Source organism: Balaenoptera physalus, assembly GCF_965194825.1.
Source record: "Balaenoptera physalus genome assembly, chromosome: 10".
Taxonomy (NCBI): Eukaryota; Metazoa; Chordata; class Mammalia; order Artiodactyla; family Balaenopteridae; genus Balaenoptera; species Balaenoptera physalus.
In genome coordinates this window covers 38,543,423-38,565,848 of record NC_138889.1, presented here as the reverse complement: position 1 = coordinate 38,565,848, position 22,426 = coordinate 38,543,423, and the positions used below count along the sequence as shown (strand labels likewise).

General features: G+C 34.1%; 1 long non-coding RNA gene across 1 annotated transcript; it reads left to right on the top strand.

Moving 5' to 3' along the window:
* The first annotated feature begins 783 nt into the window (after positions 1–783).
* Positions 784–20,473, top strand: LOC309636724. Its single transcript, XR_014250178.1, has 2 exons — positions 784–18,664; positions 18,852–20,473. It is a non-coding gene; the product is annotated as an uncharacterized lncRNA (long non-coding RNA).
* Positions 20,474–22,426: the final 1,953 nt, after the last annotated feature.

The window sequence follows — 22,426 nt, the reverse complement described above, 5'->3', positions numbered from 1 at the left end:
TAATTAACATTATCAGAAATAAATTTGATTTCATATTCTTTTTTTCATGTATTTTATATTATTTAGTTTTTTAAACATCTTTTTTGGAGTATAATTGCTTTACAATGGTGTGTTAGTTTCTGTTTCATAACAAAGTGAATCAGCTGTACATATACATATACCCCCATATCACCTCCCTCTTGGGTCTCCCTCCCACACTCCCTAACCCACCCCTTTAGGTGGTCACAAAGCACCCAGCTGATCTACATGTGCTTTGTAGCTCTTTCCCACTGCCTACCGACTTTATATTTGGTAGTGTATATATGTCCATGCCACTCTCTTCACCTCTGCATACACTTCCCACTCCGCGTGTCCTCAAGCCCATTCTCTAAATTTGCGTCTTTATTCCTGTACTGCCCCTAGGTTCTTCAGAACCTTTTTTTTTTTTTTTTTTAGATTCCATGTACATGTGTTAGTATATAGTATTTGTTTTTCTCTTTCTGACTTACTTCACTCTGTATGACAGACTCTAGGTCCATCCACCTCACTACGAATAACTCAATTTCGTTTCTTTTTTCTGCTGAGTTATATTCCATTGTACATATGTGCCACATCTTCTTTATCCATTCATCTGTTGATGGACACTTAGGTTGTTTCCATATCCTGGATATTGTAAATAGAGCTGCAATGAGTATTGGGGTACACGACCATTTTTCAATTATGATTTTCTCACAGTATATGCCCACTGGTGGGATTGCTGGGTCGTATGGTAGTTCCAGTTTGAGTTTTTTAAGGAACCCATACTGTACTCCATAGTGGCTTTATCAGTTTACATTCCCACCAACAGTGCAAGAGGGTTCCCTTTTCTCCACACCCTCTCCAGCATCTATTGTTTGAAGATTTTTTGATGATGACCATTCTGACTGGTGTGAGGTGATACCTCATGGTAGTTTTGATTTGCATTTCTCTAATGATTAGTGATGTTGAGCATCCTTTCATGTGTTTGTTGGCAATCTGTATATCTTCTTTGGAGAAATGTCTATTTAGGTCTTCTGCCCATTTTTGGATTGGGTTGTTTGTGTTTTTGATATTGAGCTGCATGAGCTGCTTGTCAATTTTGGAGATTAATCCTTTGTCAGTTGCTTAATTTGCAAATATTTTCTCCCTTTCTGAGGGTTGTCTTTTTGTATTGCTTATGTTTTCTTTTGCTGTGCAAAAGCTTTTAAGTTTCATTAGGTCCCATTTGTTTATTTTTTATTTTATTTCCATTTCTCTAGAAGGTGGGTCAAAAAGGATCTTGCTGTGATTTATGTCACAGAGTGTTCTGCCTATGTTTTCCTCTAAGAGTTTTATAGTGTCTGGCCTTATATTTAGGTCTTTAATCCATTTTGATTTTATTTTTGTGTATAATGTTAGGGAGTGTTCTAATTTCATTCTTTTACATGTAGCTGTCCAGTTTTCCCAGCACCACTTATTGAAGAGGCTGTCTTTTCTCCATTGTATATCCCTGCCTCCTTTATCAAAAATAAGGTGACGATTGGTGCATGGGTTTATCTCTGGGCTTTCTATCTTGTTCCATTGGTCTATATGTCTGTTTTTGTGCCAGGACCATACTGTCTGGATTACTGTAGCTTTGAATTATAGTCTGAAGTCAGGGAGTCTGATTCCTCCAGATCCATTTTTTGTTCTCAAGATTGCTTTGGCTGTTTGGGGTCTATTGTGTTTCCATACAAATTGTGAAATTTTTTGTTCTAGTTCTGTGAAAAATGCCAGTGGTAGTATGATAGGGATTGCATTGAATCTGTAGATTGCTTTTGGTAGTATAGTCATTTTCACAATGTTGATTCTTCCAATCCATGAACATGGTATATCTCTCCATCTGTCTGTATCGTCTTTAATTTCTTTCCTCAGTGTCTTATAATTTTCTATGTACAGGCCTTTTGTTTCCTTAGGTAGGTTTATTCCTAGATATTTTATTCTTTTTGTTGCAATGGTAAATGGAAGTGTTTCCTTAATTTCTCTTTCGAATTTTTGATCATTAGTGTATAGGAGTACAAGAGATTTCTGTGCATTAATCTGTATCCTGCTAGTTTACCAAATTAATTGATTAGCTCTAGTAGTTTTCTGGTAGCATCTTTAGGATTCTCTATGTATTGTATCATCTCATCTGCAAACAGTGACAGCTTTACTTCTTCTTTTCTGATTGGGATTCCTTTTATTTCTTTTTCTTCTCTGATTGCTGTGGTTAAAACTTCCAGAACAATGTTGAATAATAGTGGTGAGAGTGGAAAACCTTGTCTTGTTCCTGATCTTAGTGGAAATGGTTTCAGTTGTTCACCATTGAGGATGATGTTGGCTGTGAGTGTGTCATATATGGCCTGTATTATGTTGAGGTAAATTCCCTCTATGCTTAGTTTTTGGAGGGTTTTATCATAAATTAGTGTTGAATTTTGTTGAAAGATTTTTCTGCATCTATTGAGATGATCATATGGTTTTTATCATTCAGTTTGTTAATATGGGGTATCACATTATTGATTTGCATATATTGAAGAATCCTTTCTTGCCTGGGATAAACCCTACTTGATCATGGTGTATGATCCTTTTAAAGTGCTATTGGATTCTGTTTGCTATTATTTTGTTGAGAATTTTTGCATCTATATTCATCAGTGATATTTGCCTGTAGTTTTCTTTCTTTGAGACATCTTTTTCTCATTTTGGTATCAGGTGATGGTGGCCTCGTAGAATGAGTTTGGGAGTGTTCCTCCTCCTGCTATATTTTGGAAGGGTTTGAGAAGGATAGGTGTTAGCTCTTCTCTAAATGTTTGATAGAATTCACCTGTGAAACCATCTGGTCCTGGGGTTTTGTTTGTTGGTAGATTTTTTATCACAGTCTCAATTTCAGTGTTTGTGATTTTTCTGTTTATATTTTCTATTTCTCCCAGGTTCAGTCTCAGAACATTGTGCTTTTCTAAGGATTTGTCCATTTCTTCCAGGTTTTCCATTTTATTGACATACAGTTGCTTGTAGTAATCCCTCATGATCCTTTGTATTTCTGCAGTGTCAGTTGTTACTTCTCTTTTTTCATTTCCGATTCTGTTGATTTGAGTCTTCTCCCTTTTTTTCCTCATGAGTCTGGCTAATGGTTTATCAATGTTGTTTATCTTCTCAAAGGACCAGCTTTTAGTTTTATTGATCTGTGCTATTGTTTCCTTCATTTCTTTTTCATTTATTTCTGATGTGATTTTATGATTTCTTTCCTTCTGCTAACTTTGCAGTTTTTTTTGTTCTTCTTTCTCCAGTTGCTTTAGTATGGTTAGGTTGTTTATTTGAGATGTTTCTTGTTTCTTGTGGTAAGATAGTATTGCTATAAACTTCCCTCTTAGAACTGCTTTTGCTGCATCCCATAGGTTTTGGGTCATCGTGTTTTTATTGTCATTTGATTGTAGGTATTTTTTGATTTCCTCTTTGATTTCTTCAGTGATCTCTTGGTTATTTAGTAGTGTATTGTTTAGCTTCCATTTGTTTGTATTTGTTACAGATTTTTTCCTGTAATTGATATCTAGTCTCATAGGGCTGTGGTCAGAAAAGATACTTTATATGATTTCAATTTTCTTACATTTACCAAGGCTTGATTTGTGACCCAAGTTATGATCTATACTGGAGAATTTTCCATGAGCACTTGAGAAGAAATTGTATTCTGTTATTTTTGGATGGAATGTCCTGTAAATATCAATTAAATCCATCTTTTTTAATGTTTCATTTAAAGCTTGTGTTTTCTTATTTATTTTCATTTTGGCTGTTCTGTCCATTGGTGAAAGTGGGGTGTTAAAGTCTCCTAACGTTATTGTGTTACTGTTGATTTCCCTTGTTATGGCTGTTAGCATTTGCCTTATGTATTGAGGTGCTCCTATGTTCGGTGCATAAATATTTACAATTGTTATATCTTCTTCTTGGATTGATCCCTTGGTCATTATGTAGTGTCCGTCTTTGTGACTTGTAATAGTCTTTATTTTAAAGTCTATTTTGTCTTTTATGAGAATTGCTACTCCAGCTTTCTTTTGATTTCGTTTTGCATAGAATATCTTTTTCCATCCCCTTACTTTCAGGCTGTATGTGTCCCTAGGTCTGAAGTGGGTCTCTTGTAGACAGCATCTATATGGGTCTTGTTTTTGTATCCATTCAGCCAGTCTATGTATTTTGGTTGGAGCATTTAATCCATTTATATTCAAGATAATTATCAATATGTATGTTCCTATTACCATTTTCTTAATTATTTTGAGTTTGTTATTGTACGTCTTTTCCTTCTCCTGTGTTTCCTGCCTAGAGAAGTTCCTTTAGCATTTTTTGTAATGCTGGTTTGGTGGTGCTGAATTCTCTTAGCTTTTGCTTGTCTGTGAAGGTTTTAATTTCTCTGTCAAATCTGAATGAGATCCTTGCTGTGTAGAGTAATATTTGTTGTAATTTTTTCCCTTTCATCACTTTAAATATGTCATGCCACTCCCTTCTGGCTTTCAGAGTTTCTTCTGAAAGATCAACTGTTCACCTTGTGGGTGTTCTATTGTATGTTATTTGTTGCTTTTCTCTTGCTGCTCTAATATTTTTTCTTTGTACTTAATTTTTGATAGTTTGATTAATATGTGTCTTGGCTTGTTTCTCCTTGGATTTTTCCTGTATAGGTCTCTCTGCACTTCCTGGAATTGATTGACTATTTCCTTTCCCATATTGGGGAAGTTTTCAACTATAATCTCTTCAAATACTTTCTCACTCCCTTTCTTTTTCTCTTCTTCTTCAGGGACCACTGTAATTCGAATGTTGGTGCATTTAATGTTGTCCCAGAGGTCTCTGAGACTGTCCTCAATTCTTTTCATTCTTTTTTCTTTATTCTGCTCAGCAGTAGTTATTTCCACTATTTTATCTTCCAGGATAAAATCTTTTATTATCCGTTCTTCTGCCTTAGTTATGCTGGTATTGATTCCTTCTAGAGAATTTTTAATTTCATTTATTGTGCTGTTCATCATTGTTTGTTTGCTGTTTAGTTCTTCTAGGCTCTTTTTAAACGTTTCTTGTATTTTCTCCATTCTATTTCCACGATTTTGGATTATCTTTACTGCCATTACTCTGAATTCTTTTTCAGGTATACTTCCTATTTCCTCTTCATTTATTTGGTCTGGTGGGTTTTTACCTTGTTCCTTCTTCTGCTTTGTGTTTCTCTGTCTTCTCATTTTGCTTAATTTACTGCGTTTGGGGTCTCCTTTTTGCAGGCTGCAGGCTCGTAGTTCCCATCATTTTTGGTGTCTGCTCCCACTGGGTAAAGCTCATTGGGTGTGTACGCTTCCTGGTAGAGCGGACTGGTGCCTGTGTTCTGGTGGATGAGGCTGGATCTTGTCTTTCTGATGGGCAGGACCTTGTCCGGTGGTATGATTTGGGGTGTCTGTGACCTTAGTATGATTTTAGGCTTCCTCTCTTCTAATGGGTGTGGTTGTGTTCCTGTCTTGCTAGTTGTTTGGCATAGCATGTCCAGCACTGTAGCTTGCTGGTCATTGAGTGGAACTGGGTCTTAGCATTGAGATGGAGATCTCTGGGAGAGCATTTGCCATTTGATGTTATGTGGAGCTGGGAGGTCTCTGGTGGACCAATGTCCTGATCTCGGCTCTCCCACCTCAGAGGCACAGCCCTGACACCCGGCCGGAACACCACGACCCTGTCAGCCACACGGCTCCAAAGTCCAGAACTCCACACTCCATAGGTCCTTTCTTCCATGTGCTGCCTCTCCCCTTCTGTCTGAATTTATATTCTTATTAAGCCTTTTTAAAGCGCACTGGCCCAATACCTCAGCTTTCAAGGCAGCAAATTTCTTAGCTTGTGAATCCGTATGTCTAAAAGTGAATCAACATGCAGAACCGTCTGGCCACTTCTTGCACATACAGCAGCAATGATGGATTCAGGCTAACCTCAGCAATCAGCCTTGACCAAATTGACCCCTAGTCAAATGGCACTAAGCACCACGGGTGAGAACATTCTTTAGAATGGATCATATGTTAAACTATAAAACAAGTCTTAAGAAGATTGAAATTATATCAAGCATCTTTTCAACCACAATGATATGAAACTAGAAATTGATTACAGACAGAAAACTGGGAAGTTCATAAATATGTGGTGATTAAACAACATGCTACTAAATGAGCAATTTTTCAAAGAGGAAATCAAAAGATAAATTTAAAAAATACCTTGAAACAAATTAAAAAGGGGTATACAACATACTAAAAGTTATGGGATACAGCAAAACCATTTCTAAGAGGGAATTTCAAAGAGATGAATGCCTACTTGAAGAAACAAGACAAATCTCAAATAAACGATCTAACTTTACACTTCAAGGAAATAGAAAAAGAATGAACAAAACCCAAAATTATTAGTAGGAAGCAAATAACAATGACCAGAGCAGAAATATATGAAATAGAGACCAAAAAGACAATAGAAAAGATCAATGCAACTAAGAGTTTGTTCTTGAAAAGATAGAGCAATTTGACAAATCTTTCTCTAAAATCACCAATTAAGAAAGAGAAGACTGCATCTTTATTTACTGTTAAAAAGTTAAAACTAATAATTAAAGACACATCAGGATGACATATAGAGAGTAGGTGAAAAATGCCCATTTGGGGTTTGTGAAAGTCAGTCTAGTCTTTGTTTTATATAATATAGAGGGGAAACTTGTCTCAACCATTATATGACAATGTAGTGAAACATACCTCCTTTTAAAAATACGTTAAAAAATAGTAAAAGGAATTTTGTTCTTTATCTCAGATGCAGTGATGTTCCTTCTTAACAGTAATGTATAAATAAAACATTAAGTAGAAAAAAATAAAATGGAATAAGTTAAGGAGAAATAAAAAGAGACTTCAAATTTTTCTTGACGTTTACACTCACTCCAGGGAAGAATACTGAGTTGTTTAGCAACATCATTGTGGAGTAGCATAGGGATGTGTGAATCTTTGTGTCCCTAGTGGACAGTCTTCAGAATATTTAGAGACTGACATGACAGATGATACTAAGTTTATGTGACCCAATGGACCAGATCCCATATGAACCATATACCTTCTCAGTAGCGAAAATTAGCAGGAAACAAACTCACATATGACTTGCCTGACCAAGAGAGTAGAAACCCATAAACTCATACCAGCTCATGAGAACTGACTATTGAATTTTCAGGAATTTTGAAGTCATTTGTTATAAACAGCCATTATTAAAATATAAATTATATAAACTTACAATTTAAATAAATTATATTAAGTAATAAGTACTCAAAACATCACTTCGTACTTACTTTACTATAATCTATGCTCATGAAGTTATTTATATCTATTATATTTCTATAATAAAAATACTGCACAGATGTGTTACTGTATAGCTTTATCTAACTATGCATTGGGTAGCATCATAATGTTAAATTGAAATTAGACGTAAATGGAATATTCACACCATGGAAATTAGTAAATGCTATAAAGTCTCTGTTGCTTTGTTGCTTTACTACTGTTAAGGAACTAATAAAGGAAATATTAATAATTCAGATTAACCTTAAACATGCATCATGTCTATACTGACTCATTGTGAATAGTACAAGAAAATGGGGGCATATTCTTCTATTATTCGACACTGGTCCCTCCCTGTACAGTCTTTCTACAAACTTCATACCAACTGACACAACCTAGCAACTGTTTCCTTTATTTCTCCTTATGGGCCCTATATTCCACTCTGCACAATGGCTTGACTGCACCTTTCTAATTATAAATCAAATCTCATCACTTCCTGTTTAGATTTTTTCATTGCCTTCTCATCACACTTAAAATCCAGACTCTTCTCATAGCTCAGTATATTCTGGTTCCTCCTTCTCCGATGACATCTTGTTTCTCGTCTCCTTTTTACCACTTTAAGTGTAGGTTTCCTGTTCAGCTACATAGAGTGTGCAATCTGTGCAGTCCATAGGACCCTGTGCTCGAAAGGGTTTCAAACTTTGTTTAATCATCTGCTGTTGCTGTTTTCAAAGTCTTAATAATTTTTAAACAAAGGGCCCCACATTTTCATTTTACATTAGGACCTGCTAATTATGTATGTGGCCATTCTCATTACACTTTAGCCATACTACCCTTATTTCTTTTTCTCAACTGAGACAAACTCTTTTTCACCTTAGAACTATTACCATCCACATGCTCTCTTCCTAGAAAGCTTTTCACTCAGCCATTTTCCAAACTGTTTATTTTTGTCATTTAAGACTCAGCTCCATATCAACATTTGTGTGAGATCTTACCTATCACATAATCTAAAGAAGTAGCTCCTTAGTGATTGTCCATCACTCAGTTTTTATTGTCTTCATAATATTTATCTTTTGCTGAAATTATCTTTTTCCTTTAATGGTTTATCTGCTTATTGTCTTTACATCCTCATTAGAATTTTAACTATGTAAGGGCAGAGTTTTTACCTTTGAAGCTCAGCACTCTACTACCAGCAGCTGGAACAATACCTAACACATAACAGTCATTCAATAAATAGCTGCCAAATAAGTAAAGGAATCCATTCCTTTCTATCATCTACTGTAACACAACTCTAGTTTGCCTCATCTGAAAACTTTCCCATGTTTAACACCATTGGGCTCCTGTCACATCAGTCACTGAAATGATCTTTCAGCATTTGTTATAGTTTTGGTTTCTTGTATTTAAGGCACATTTTTTTTCCTTCAGTCATAAACTCTGCTTTCTTGGTGATGTTATAAAACACTATAGATGCTGGAGAAGAATTCGCCATGGTTTCAGAGAATAGGAATGGCATTCAAATCCTACTTATACTACCTATAGCTCTTGTAAAAATAGGCATAGTACTTAACTGTTCCAGGCTTCCTTTATTTATAAAACTCACTAATGTTGTGTAGATTACATGAGAAAAGGAGTGAAAAGAATTTAGCAGAGAACTAGTGGGTAGAAATTCCTCAATATGTATTAGCACTGATTCTTATAACAAATTTCTCCAATTCCTGGAATCACAGCTATCGATGATAGGAGGATATCTTCACTTACCTGTAAGTTTATCTAGCTGTGAATAAAAAACTAAAGACACTAATAAGACACTAAATTGTTTGGTTTATTGTAAGGAATGAAATTATACATATATCTGTATATATACATATACACATTTATATATAAATAATATGTAGGTGAAGATATACATTTGTACTATATAGATAGATAGATGTATATTTAGATATCTATCCATCTAGATAGATAGCTAAAAGTAGTATGTGTACATACTACCTTAGAAATACTGAATTATTTGTTTATATTTTGTTAGCCAGTGTGTTCCATAGATATACACAAAAAGGATACTTTAATTCTGAGAAGGTGAAACACCATTCAACTCTAATATTTCTTATAATTATGCTTGTTGATATTGCATTTTTTTAGTGCAATTCTATGTCACCTCAGAGTTTCTGGTTTCAGATCACACCCAATTATATTTCCAAACCACACACAAATATTCTATAAATGACAATGGTATTCTTTAGAGACATTTTTGAACCTGCTATTTTTGAGACACTTTTTCATCACTAAGGAAAAATCTAAGAAGTAAAAACAAAAATATCAACTGGGTTTTCTGGCCATGCCTATTGACAAAGGTGCCATACATTTTTAAAAAGGAATTGAAGAGCAGTGTTGAAATGCTGAGAGCATAGTTTATTGTAAATGCCTGAATCAGAGCAAACAGCCAGTGAAAGGTCAACATAACAGCCCATTGATCTGTACAAGCACATTTGCTAAACCCAGCAATAAATTTCCCCAAGAGCTACAGCAGCAATTCCTTCAAATATTTGTGGTATCTTTTTGTATGAGGCAGCTGACCAGAAAGTATAGCAGAATTTGCCCTTTATCACTGTTAGCACAAAGTCAGTAAACTATGGGCCTACCGTAAGGATTTTAAACATTATTTTTCCCATAAATTTAAATTTATTGGACCCACATGTTGAGCACATACATGTCAGTCAATGATCTACACCCTTTGACAACAGTAATTATCAATACCATTAATAATATATTGTCCCTGTCATTCAGGAGTTCAGTCTATTCAGGGAGAAATGATAAGACAATGGAACAACTGCTATACTATAAGTATACAAAGAGTGGCACTGGAAAACTTAGGTAATCTCTAAATTTTTCTCTTTTATGCTGATGTGTTTTTGGAGCTCATGAAAAATTTTACAGAATAATTTATATTTGAGCTGCTCTTGAAATATAAGTAGGGAAAAAACAGCAAAATAAACCTGCCCCCAAAGAGGGTAGAATACCCTGAGGAAAAAAAAAAAGAAAGAAAGAAAGGACATTGTTAAGAAAACAGAGGTCTTGCTCAGGGAATAGCAGGGTTGTGGTAGGGAAATACTATAGGAATGCCAGGGTACATGTTATTACCTGCTATGTGATTAAGCTGTTCAATAAAATTAAATTTTCAGAAGTTAATGAATAAGCATGTGAAAGCCAACAGCAACAATAAAACAAAAACAAGTTTCAAAACCTCTGTACCCAAGCATGAATAATCTCTCTCACTGAGCTATTCTTTATTCTCATCTGCAGTTCATCCAATCATCACTTAAAGATTTCTATCCAAGGTAAATACTGCTATATTTTAAACATGTGGTCTATCTTTTGGTTATTGGTAGGGTTGCCTTATAAGATTTGGACACTCAGGTAAATTTGAACCTCAGACAAACAATAAGTTTTTTAGTTATAAATGTCCCAAGTAGTGTCTGATCTTTCTCTCTATTATTCTACTAACAGCTTTTAATAAGTTCTCTTATCACAGTTTTTTTTTTTTTATAATTTGATAGTAAGGTGCTTGGAGTGATTTTTAAAATTTTTATTATAATTTACTTTGCATATTCTCTATGCCTTCAAATTCACTGATTGTTTCTTCTACAGGGCCTAATCTGTATATCCTGTACAATGTGTATATACTGTAATATAACTTTATTTCAGAGATTGCATTTTTACCTCTAGAAATTTTCATATACTCTCCAGCGTATGGATATCCAGAAAGTATTGGGAAGAAATTAGGATGTATTTTTAGCACCCTACCAACTGTTTTCTGTGTATTATGGATAGTCATTATTACAAAATCCTAGTGGTCATTGAATCCCCAAACACTTCGCCAGTTAATCTTGGCTAGTGTTCTTCACAGAACAGTGAAAAAATCTGTGAAGATTTTTAGATTGAAGGCTCATTTCAAACATTATTGCTTGAATGCATGAGTATGTATGTTTGCGCACACACAAACACACCATATATGTGTGTGCACAAACACACTCACACAGATGAGATATATATTTTCTTCTTAGGGCCCACTATGGCATGCTGTAACTTTTTTTTTTTACATGCTGTTGACCCAGTTTTGTGGCCCTGACTAGAGACCAGTCAGTTCCCCTTCTTGAGAAGCCAATTATGTCCACATCCTCTTGTACTCTCACACTCCAGGCCACCATGTACCTGCCCTAATCACCTCAGGGCAGGTACCCGACAACCAACGGCAGCCCCTATGCCCCCAAGTGTGCTGAAATTATTCAAATTAGCCAGGCTAGCCCCTGTGCTTCCCATGCCTCTGCATGGCATCCTATGTTCTCCCCAGGCAACCATGAGTATAACAAAATTCTAAAAGTCTTTCCGGTTTCTCCCTCTTGATCTGCATCAGGCCTCACCATACCTCACTGAGGTAACATGATTAAAGAACATGTCGAGTGTGTTCATTGTCCTAGGCCTTGAATCATTATAACCAGACAAATAATCACATTTCCAAACCTTGAAAGAAAACTATACCAAAATTTAAAAAAATATACTGTACACTTATTTTTTTTACTTCCTACATTTTTACCTGCATATTAAACATGAGGGTATTTTTAACAAAGATAAGTATGGCCATATGTTTCCTTTATTTAAAGGAAAAGAATGACTATTTTAAGAATTTCTGAAGAACACATTTCAGTGTAAAATCAATCAAGAATATGGCCTAGTTTGTTAGTAGAAAGGGATTGAGTTGTGTTTTTAAAGCAAATGGGATTTACATCAGAAAATGAGATGCTTACAAATCTGTGGAAGGACAGAGGTAGTGAAAATAAAGGAAGAATAAAGGTAAAGAGAGTAACATCTAGCATTCAAGAATTTAGAAAAAGTAAAAATTGCAGAAACCACTTCTGATAAACTCAACTGTTTGTAGCACCAAAATGACTAATTTGCCACAAGATACTCAAAGCTACGTGCAAAAGTTTATTTTATGATGTGTGCTTGTCAATGCTACAGCAGAAATAATGGTTTCTGCTTGTCTTGTAACTTTCAAATATTGTAGGGAATACCTTTCATTGGCAATTTCAAATTTGAGACCCTGCTAGCAGGGTTTCTGAGATACGTCGTTTCTTAGCATTCAATCCCTGTGATAGAGAGGAGAGCTCTGAATGGCTAAGAGATAGTCTGGATCATACACCCCTTTCCCTATTAAGCATCCTTACACAGTCTTTTATTAATATTTAATTTAAAAGAATAATGTCAACTACAGTGTTTTTCTTTATAACGGGATGATACTATGCCTTGTACAAACTAAGATGCATTCAGCTTCTTCCTGAAAAGGAAGAGACCATAGCACAATCAATTATTGTTTCCATCTTAATATGCTGTTTCTTTTACTCATTTTTCAGTCAAAATCTTCTTTTGATTTATTAGAAGACTCATTATTTTAAACCTCATTAGCACATCTTATATATAATAGTAAGGGGAAGAGAAGGAGGATACAAATTGTGCTATGTACAAAAATATGGGAGAAAATATGCTGAGTTACTATAGATCATGTTTGAAATTGCTAATGAGGCCATGGTTATTACTAATAATTGCTTTCATTTTCTACTCAACTTCTCAGCTGATTTTGGTTCATTATTTTAAGACATGATCAAAAATCTCCTTGCTTGAGGATCTGAGTCATTAAGGTCTGGATTCCTAATATTCTTCCATTAATTACCACCTCCACTACTTCCATTAGTACTAGCTGTGGGAATATGAAAAGGTACCCTCTCTGAATTCCAGAATTCATCCCCCTTATGAAGCAGTGCCCATACTTTCACTTGACCATCAGGTTTAGTACTACAAAGGCACAGTATTTTGCCACTTATTTCATTGACATTATGAAATAAAATTGAATGCTTATCAGAGTCATATTCCAGTTCAATAGGAATATTGTTTTCACCATGGTAGAAACTACCAGTTGCCTATGCTGGCAACTAGTGTGCATCATTTTACAGAGTTAAGAATGGGAGAAAAACAAAAAAAGTTTTCAATTGTGTTATTGGGCAATAACACAAAGAACCAGTCAAATTTCACTCTAATTTATGAACCTGTGTAATTTGAGGACTGGCATCATATATTGATCACTCTTCAAAATATAATAACACATCTTAAAAGACAACACTGCAAACTTTCCAGTAATTGCCTCCCTGATGGTTCTGTCAGCAAGACTTTGATATTCTATGACACCATTCTCACAGGTTAGATATTTCTCTGTGATTTGGAATATAGTAATATTAGTGAATTCTATTGGTGTATTCATATTGTCTTAGTTTTGGGTAATAAAATATCTTCCTTGGTCAAGATCAAAGAAGCATTTTATACCATGATAGTGACTAAGTCATTCTGTAAGAAACAGATTTTGGTGTCTGGCAGAATTATGTCTGTCAGCCAAGAAAAGCAAATCCATATCCAGAATAACCGTCAGTTCTAATGACAAATTGCTGTCATCTCCATTTCACAAGGGAAATAATGTAACTGACTTCGCCACCAGGTGACTTGCTTTTTTAAATCCTGCTGAATGTTGCCATACTGGAGGTTGATCATTAATCTCCAACGTTGCCATATTGGTACTCAACAGTAACAATTACCAGATCTGCTTAATTGAGAGAAAGTTATATTGATAAACCAATGGTCATAATTTATGCAACCATGGTCCCTTTTTTCTTAAGTCTGTTGAACACATCCATTGAACAAGTTTGACTAGAAAATTATACTGACTGATATCCATAAGATCATTTTGTCCAATTAATTAATGAGAAAGTCTGCTGTCGGTACCCTTTTGTTAGTGGTCATATGAAACGTAAATATCCTCACATCTCAATTTATTCTGAGAGTTCCATCTGTATACCACTTCCACAGGTCCCTTTGTCCTCAAGGCTTTTACTTTCCTAGACCCTGTGCATCCTTACTACTTTCCATGATTGTGAGACCTGAATTCTGACTACTTTACTTCTGAGGTAAATATAATAGGTAAAGTACTTGAACATTGGCCTACTAAGAGGATTTATATTGCCCAGTGCTCTTCAAACCATACTTCTTACTCCATTGAATGAGACTGTAATTTTGTATCATTGTACTTCCACTGTACTGTACTATCTTATACTTCCAGCTGTTGCCAATATATGTGAACTGAGCTCTATTTTTAATTCTTCAGTCATCTATTTATAGAAACATTTTCAAGAAAATATAGGAGTGGATTAAAGGAGTAGTGGGTCAATGTGGTAGAAGTAGGTGCCATTTAGTTTGAAACACCTAATGATACAAATTACTATCACATTACAAACATTTTGACACTCTCTCATATATACAACTTCCACTTAAAGATAGACAACTGCAGCACAACTTTATGGTTTGGTGGATCTGGTATCTATTTCATGTCTAGTAACCCAAGTTACATGGTCACTTGTACTTCATGGTCAAACTCTCAGTCCCAAGTAGACCCACAAGTTAATGAGTCTTATTTCACAAATAGAAAATACATTATTTTATTTTTTTTAATAGAAGAGGGCATGGTTTTGCTTTGCACTGGCAGAGTAAACACTGTGATTCTCTGATTGGGGATTGCCAGAAAATCTCTAGAGCATCGAATATACCCCAAATATTGAGAACAATATTTAATCAGCTGTGTCATAAATGCCAAGTGGCAAAGCAGTTTTCTCTGCAAACTAGAACAGCTGCAAACCCTCATCTTGCTCTTGAAACCATTTTAAACATGCAACTTTATCAATTTTTCAATAAATCAAAGCATCACAGACATAGGAATTGTATGTTTTCACTACAATCTAGAGTCCCACCAAAAATGTGCCCTTTACTTAGAAAGATGATGTAATATTTTAAGGGGTGCAATATGCAGAAACTTGATCATTTTTTTAATTTAACGTTATTGTAGTAAAATATATGTAACATAAAATTTGCCTTGTTAAGTGTACAATTCAGTGGCATAAATTACACTCATAGTGTTATGCAACTATCACTACTATTTCCAAATATTTTTCATCACCTCAGACACTCTGTACCAATTAAACAATAACTTTCCTTTCCTCTCTTCCCCTTACTGCAGATAACCTCTAATCTGCTTTCTGTTTGTATGAATTTACCTATTTTAGATATTTCATAAGAGTGGAATTATATAATACTTGACCTTTTGTGTCTTCTTTATTTCACCTAGCATAATGTTTTCAAGATTCATCCATGTTCCAGCATGTTTCAGAACTTCATTTTTGTGGCTAAATAATATTCTGTAATACATATGCACATACACACATATATGTATATGCACGGTTTGTTTATCCATTCATCTATTGATGGATACTTGAGTTGTGTCCACGTTTTGACTATTGGGAACAATACTGCAGTGAACATCGGCATTTAAGTATCTGTTGAGTCCCTCCTTTCCATTATTTGGGGTATATGCCTAACCTAGGAGTGGAATTTCTAGGTCATATGGTAATTCTGTTTAACTTATTGAAGCCCTACAGACTTTACAACGCTAGCTGCATAGTGCTACATTTCCAACTGAAATGCACAGAAGTTCCAATTTATGTACATCCCTGCCAAATCTTGTCATTTTCCATTTTTAAAGTTACAGCCATCCTCCTTTGTGAAGTTTTATATCATTGTTTTTTATTTACATTTCCCTAATTAATGATATTGAACATATTTTAATGTTCTTGTAGACCATTTGCATAACTATTTAGAGAAATATCTATTCAAGTGCTTTGCTCATTTTTAAATGAATTTTTTGTCTTTTTTATTGTAGAGCTGTAGGAGTTCTTTTTTTTTTTTGTATTATGGATGTTAAACCTTTAACAGATATATGATATGCAAATATTTTCTCCCATTCTGTATGTTATCTTAAAACTTTCTTGATAATGCCCTTTGATGCACAAAAGTTTTTAATTTTGATGAATTTTCTACTTTCTCTTTTGTTGTTTTTACTTTTGGTGTAATATCTAAGAATCCATTGACAAACCCAAGGCCATGAAGATTTATTCCTATCTTTCCTTCTAAGAAGTTGTTGACCCACTTTGAGATAAATTTCGCATATGGTATGGGGTAGGGGTCTAACTTCACTCTTATGCATGTGGAAATTCAGTTGTCCCAGCACTTTGTTGAAGAGACTTCTTTTCCCATTGAATAATCTTGGTACCCTTGTTGAAATCAACTGGCCATAAATGTTTGATTTATTTCTTGACTCTCAATTTTATACCATTGGTCAATATGTCTATCCTTATGCCAGTATCACAATGTTTTTATTACTGTATTTTTATAGTAAGTTATGAAATTAGGAAATGTGAATCTTCCACTTTGTTCTCTTTTTTCAGTATTGTTTAGGCTATTCCAGGCACTTGCAATTCCATATGAATTTGAGGATTGTCTTTTTCATTTCTGAAAAATGTTTGCTGGAATTTTGATAGGAATTGTGTTGAATCTTTAGGTCATGTTGGGCAGTATCAACGTCTTAATATTAAGTATTTAAAGCCATGAAAATGGGATGTCTTCCATTTATTTAGATCTTCTATAATTTCTTTCAGAAATATGTTTTAGTTTGAAATGCACAAGTCATTCACCTTCTTGTTTAAATTTATTAAATATTTTAATATTTTAATGCTATTATAAACAAAATTGTTCCCTTAATTTCCTTTCTGGAATGTTCATTGCTGTTATATAGAAACACAACTGATATTTTTGTTCTTGACATTTTACCCTACAACTTCACTGAATTTGTCTCTGAATGCTAGTAGCTTTCTTGTGAATTCCTGGGTATGTTACATGTATAGGATCATACCATCTATGAATAGAGAGTTTTATGACTTCTTTGTAGTTTAGATATTTCTAACTTATTTTTCTTGCCTAATGACTCTGGCTAGAGCATCTATTATAAAATTAAATAGTGATAGTGGAAGTGACAATTCTTTTCTAGTTTCTGACTTAGGCGAAAAGTTTTCAGTCTTTCACCAGTTAGTATGATATTAGCTGTGAGGTTTTCACAAATGCTTTTTATCAAGCTGAGAGATTTACCTTCTATTCTTTGTTTTCTGATTGTGGTTTTTTTTTTTTTTTATCAATATGGGATCTTGGATTTTTTCAAATGCCTTTTCTGCATCAATTGAGGTGATCATTTTTTTCTTTATTCCATTAATATGGTATATTACATTGAATGATTTTCTTATGTTGAAACACCTTTACATACCTGGGATAATTCCATATAGTGTATAATCCCTTTGATAAGCTGCTGAATTCCATTTGCTTGTATTGTGTTGAAGATTTTTGCATCTATATTAAAAAAGGATGTTGGTCTATAATTTTCCTTTCTTGTGATGTCTTTATCTGGCTTTGGTATCAAGGTAATCCCGGATTACAGAAGAAGTTGAGAAGTGTTTGTTCCTCAAATGCTTTTATTTTTAAAGAGATGGAGAATGATTTGTGTTTATTCTTCTTTATGTTTGATATAATTCATCAGTGAATTCATTTGGCCGTGGAATTTTTTTATTAATTAGCCAATCACTTGTTATAGGTGTGTTGAGATTTTTCTATTTCTTCTGAGTCAGGTAATCCATGTTTCTAGGAAATTTTCCACTTCATCTAGGTTACCTAATTTGTTGGCATAGAATTATTCATAGTATTTCTTACATTTTGTTTTTTTTTTTAAATTTCTGTAAGGTCAATAGTAATTTCTACATTTTAATTTCCGATTTTAGTTTTGTATCTTTTCTCTTTTTTCTTTGTCAATCTAGCAAAAAGTTTGTCAATTTTGTTGATCTGTTAAGTTAACCAAATTGCAATTTCATTGATTCTATTTTATAAAATTCTCTATTTCTTTTATCTCTGCTTTGATATTTACTATTTCTTTCTTTTTGCAAGATATGTATTTAATTAGTTCTCCTCTTTCTTGTTCCTCAAGGTGTAAAGTCAAGTTATTAATTTGAGTTATTTATTCTGTTTGAATATAGGTGTTTACAGCTATAAAATTTCCATTTTAGCAATGACTTAACTGTATTCCATATGGTCAGGTATGTTGTGTTTTTACTTTTATTCATATCTAGGCATTTTCTAAATTTCCATCTGATTACTTCTTGACTCATTAGTTGTTTAAGAGTGTGTCATTTAATTCCCACATATTTGTGAATTTTTCAGTTTTCTTTCTGTTATTGATTTCTAGCTTCATTACATTGTGATCATAGAAAACACTTTATATGATTTCAATCTTTTAAAATTTATTGAGACTTGTTTCATGTCCCAGCATACGGTCTTTCCTGGAGAATATTACAAGTGCAATTGAGGATAATGTGTATTCTGCTGTTGTTGAGTAGAGTGTTCTATATGTGATTTCTATAGGCCTACTTGATTAATAGTGTTATTCAAGTCCTTTATTTCTTTATTGATTTTCTGTCTGTTCATTATTGAAAGTACTGAAGTCTCTATTATCATATAACTATCTCTACCTTCAATTCTATTAATGTTTGAATCATATATTTTGATTCAACATATATATGTTTATAATTGTTATAGCTTCTTGATGAATTGGCCCTTTTATTAATATGTATTGCCCTTTTTGCCTCATAACTTAAAGTCTATTTTGTGTGATATTAGTTTCACAACCCCAGCTCTCTTTTGGTTACTATTTGCATGGAATATCTTTCTCCATCTTTTTACTTTCAATCTATTTGTGTCTTTAGAGGTAAAGTAAGGATCTTATAGACAGCGTATCATTGAATCATGTTCTATTTTCCATTCTGCTAATATTTGTCTTTTGATTAGAGGATTCAATTCATTTACATTTCAAGTTAATACTAATAAGGAAAAATTTCTATCAATATGATATTGGTTTTCTCTACACATTACACTTTTGGCCATTTTACCCTCCATTACTGCCTTATTTTGAGTCTAACTGGTTTCTTTTGTAGTGAATTGTTCAAGTTCCCTTCTCATTTCGTTGTATATACATCTCTAAGATATTTTCTATGGGAATTACTCTTAATATTCTAAATGTATTATAATCTAGCTGAAGTTGGTACCAAATTATATTTACTATCCTAAAGAACATGCTCCTATACAGCTTAATATCCTTTTTATATTACTGTTGTCACAAAGTGTATCCTTACACATTGTTTGCTTGATAACATAGAATTATAATTATTATTATTATTATTAATTTGTGTTTTAAATCATGTAACAAATAAAAAGTAGAGTTAACAAAAAAAATAAAATACTACTGGCTTTTATGTTTGCCCACTTAGTTACCTTTACCAAAAACATTTATTTTTTTCGTATGGTTTTAAGTTAGTGTCAACCAGAAGGACTCCTTTAGCATTTCTTGTTGGATAGGTCTAGTGGTAATGAAATAGTTCACCTTTTGCTTATCTGGAAATGTGTTAATTTCTCCCTCATTTTTGAAGACTTTTGCTTGATTTAGTATTCTTGGTTGATAGATATTTTTTTCTTTCAGCACTTAAATATGTCATCCCTTTGCCTTTTGGCCTCCATGGTTTTTGATGTGATATCAGCTGTTAATCTTCTTGAAGATCATTTATATATGATGAGTTGCTTCTCTCTTGCTGCTTTCAAAGTTGTCTCCTTTTCTTCATCTTTCAACAGTTTGATTATAATATGTTACCATATTGTGCTCTATGAGCACAATATCCTGCTGGAATTATCCTGCTGGAATTTGTTGAGGTTCTTGGATGTATATCTTCATGTCTTTCATCAAATGTGGCAGGTTTTCATCCATTATTTATTCAAATATTCTTTCTATCCTTTTCTCTTTTTATTCTTCTGTGATTCCCATAATTTGTATGTTAGTTTACTTGAAAGTAACCTACTATACAGGAAACTTAGGCTCTGTTCACTTTTTTCTTCATTTTTTTCTTCTCCTCGGGCTTGGTAATTTCAATTTTCCTATATTCAAGGTTGCTGATTCTTTATTCTGCCTGCTTAAATCTACTATTGTACTCCATTGGAGAATTTTTCATTCCAGTTACTATATTTTAGAACTTTAGAATTTCTGTTTGTTTCCTTTTAATATCTATATATTTTTTATTGCCCTTCTGTTCATACATCATTTTCCTGATTTCCTTTAATTCTTTGTCAATGGTTTTCTTTAGTTCTTTCAGCATATGTAAGACAGTTGTTTTGTTTTAAAATATTTAGTAAATGCAATGTCTGGATTTCCTCAGGGACAGTTTCTGTCAATTATTTTCTTCCTTTGAATAGGACATACTTTCATCTTTCATTATATGACATGCGGGGTTTTTTTTTTTTGGTTGTTTTTGAAAACTGGACATTTGAATATTATAATGTGTTAAATCTGGAAACCAGATTCTCCCCCTTCCCCAGGATTTGATATTTTTTGAACGCTAAAAGCTATAATCCATTTGCTTAGTAATTTTTCTAACCTATTTTTGAAAAGACTATATTCTTTGTCATGTGAGTCACTGAATTTTCTGTTCCTTTATCTTATGTTCAGCTAGTATTTTACAAATTTCCTTATTTTCCAAGAGATGAAAGAAAAAAAAAAGAACCCACAGTCTTTTAGGATTGGCTCTGTAGTTGGGTGTTCCAATATTTTTTCAGCCCATTTACAACTCTGGTAGACTTGCTCCTGTTTGCACTGAATCTGGAGATGAGCCAAAGGTGAAAATTTTGTGTCTTCCTGGGGCTTTTCTGAGCATGTGTCCTGCCCTGGGTATATGAGTGATATTCTAAATTCCCCATTATACATGGGCACTTTTGAATATATGAATTTCTCAAAGAAACTCTCTTCAGCTTTTCTTCCCTGGATTTAGGTTTTCTATTTCAGGGGTTCCCAACCCCCAGGCCACGGACTGGTATTGGTCCATGTCCTGTTAGGAAATGGGCCGCACAGCACGAGTGAGTGACAGGCAAGTGAGCAAAGCTTCATCTGTATTTACAGCCACTCCCCATCACTCGCATTACCGCCTGAGCTCCATGTCTTTTCAGATCAGCAGGGCATTAGATTCCCATAGGAGCAATAACCCTACTGTGAACTGCGCATGTGAGTGATCTAGGTTGTGCACTCCTTATGAGGATCTAATGCCTGATGATCTGAGGTGGAGTTGAGGCGGTGATACTAGTGCTGGGGAGCAGCTGCAAATATAGATTATCATTAGCAGAGAGGTTTGACTGCACAGAGACCATAATAAATCAATTGCTTGCGGACTCATATCAAAACCTTACCAGTGTGTGGCAAGTGAAAACAAGCTCAGGACTCCCACTGATTCTACATTACAGTGAGTTGTACAATTATTTCTTTATATATTACTATGTAATAATAATAGAAATAAAGTTCAAAATAAATGTAATGTGCTTGAATCATCCCCAAAACATTCTTACCCTAGTCCATGGAAAAATTGTCTTCCATGAAACGGGTCCCTGGTGCCAAAAAGTTTGGGGACCACTGGTCTATTGTATGTCTTAACCACATATATATATATTTTTTTAACTCTGTGTGACTGCTATTTTTTCATTTACCTTACAGTGTTTTCAAGCAATGCCTATCACTTTTATGGCCTGAATCAGTTCTAAATTAGGCACAGAAGATATGAGTACTTCACAGTAATTCTTCATGTATCCTCCAAAAGTTAGAAGAGAGAAACACAATATTCCACAAATAAGGTCAGGTCTCCTCCTCCAGAACCAGAGATCATGGTTCTACATTGGGAACATGAGTTTCCATCATAAAGATTGCCACCAAGCCAGAGAGGGTGTGGGGCAAGTGCAAGTAAAAATGCCACAAGGTGTTCCTGCCATTTTAAAATTACCTTTTTGTGATTCAGCATTTTCTTGATTACTTTAAAGCTTTGATTATTTTCCAGAGTTATGACAAGTTTGGTCCTGGAAGTTTCTGCTTGTTTTTTGATGCTTTGTTGTAGGGACAGAATCTTGAAGTGTCTAATCTATCGTTTTGTTGTTGTCATTCTATTTGTTACTTTTGATAAATATTTCAACTCCCAATACTACAGCTTAGAAGCCTTACAGCCAAGATGACAAGTCCCTGATATTATAACAGGTATATTACCTACTTTCTGGGATAATTATATCATACCAAGTTACCTGGAGTATTCATG